Source organism: Notamacropus eugenii, chromosome 7, assembly GCF_028372415.1.
Source record: "Notamacropus eugenii isolate mMacEug1 chromosome 7, mMacEug1.pri_v2, whole genome shotgun sequence".
Taxonomy (NCBI): domain Eukaryota; kingdom Metazoa; phylum Chordata; class Mammalia; order Diprotodontia; family Macropodidae; genus Notamacropus; species Notamacropus eugenii.
Window position 1 is genome coordinate 68,436,617 of NC_092878.1, and position 1,413 is coordinate 68,438,029.

A 1,413-nucleotide genomic window follows, 5' to 3' on the forward strand; every position below is an offset into this window, starting at 1 on the left:
AGAGGGCATGACCCTCCTGACCCTGTACCTCACACATTAGATATTAACAAAAGGTGTGGGAGGCCTATTAATGGGTGGGTAAGAGCTTTAACTCTTCCTCCCACCCACCATTAACCTTACATTAACTTTGGTGAGCTCACCCCATGTGATTGTCTACTTTGAGTACGACCTTAGGCAGCAAGGTCAAAAGCAGGTGATAAGCAGGTGAAGAAGCCCTGGGCTCTTCCCCTACTCCCCAGGACTGACTTGTGAAATGTTCCACCCTCAGGAATTGCTTTGGGCAGCACTTTGCAACCTTCCAGCTCTTTAAGCTTCTAATCTCAGAATAGGCAACAATTAGTCATCTTCTTTCAGTTCCTTAACAATATTCAATCCCCCAACAAGCTCACCTTTCATGTACAACCAGGATACATTGGCCAGTTGGAATAAGCTTTTAGTCCTTGCCATACTTCTTTCATCCTACAAGATAACAAAGTCTCAAAATCAATATCATTATTGTTAAGAATTTCTAGAATGTTTCTGCTGAATTCACATTTTGCGATTTGTTTGAGGATAAATGGGCCAAGTGGAGTATGTTTTGAGTGCTTGGCACACATCATCATCTGATAAGATACAAAACTGGTAAATTGAATATTATGCTTGTTAAGAATTTCTACCATCTGCTTACTGAAGTCACAGAAGGACTCTTGTGGAGACTCTTTTATGAAGAGCATGCATGCAGCAGCATTTGTCAGCAAGGTTAAGGTGCTCCTTCAAGCATTTGGTGGTGGCCTGAGGAGCAACATGGCTGGAGACATGGCACTGCACCTTCTTCCTCAGAGAAGGGCATGGGCTCCATATAACTAAATCACTTTCTATGTGTTGTTAAATAAAGCATAGACACTTCAGGAGCAGCTTCTGTTTCCAACTTCATAAATGCCATCTGCGGGTGGCCCTTGGCTAATTCCTCCATGACATCATTTAACTTTGTGGACTGGGGAGCCCATGGTGCCCAGAAGTGGATGACATTGAGGGAGCTGGCCCAGAGTCACTGCAGCTCTTTGAACTGCATGGAGCTTGACCTACAGTAGAGCCCCCAACTTGGCCTCTGCCTTGGTGCCTGCCCCAAACCACTGCCACAGCTGCCTGGGACACCATGCTGCTCATCTCCCATTACTCCAATACCTGAATTCTTAATGCAGATATTGCTATTTCTTTCAGGGTCATAGTGGTAATAGCAAAAATAATAACAATATTACTACTACTACTACTCCATTTATTACTACTAGTAGTATCAATAATAATTTTCCAACAATTCTATGAGGTAGGTACAATTTTCCCCATTTTACCAATTAAAAGGTGAGGTTTATAACTGTTAGGTGACTTGTCCAAAGTAAATTTCCATGTGAAGAAATTACATAGTCTATCTCAATT

General features: G+C 42.4%; 1 pseudogene; it reads right to left on the bottom strand.

Annotated features, from left to right (window-relative positions):
* Window positions 1–306: 306 nt before the first annotated feature.
* Window positions 307–1,146, bottom strand: LOC140514301 (glutaredoxin-3-like; annotated as a pseudogene).
* Window positions 1,147–1,413: the final 267 nt, after the last annotated feature.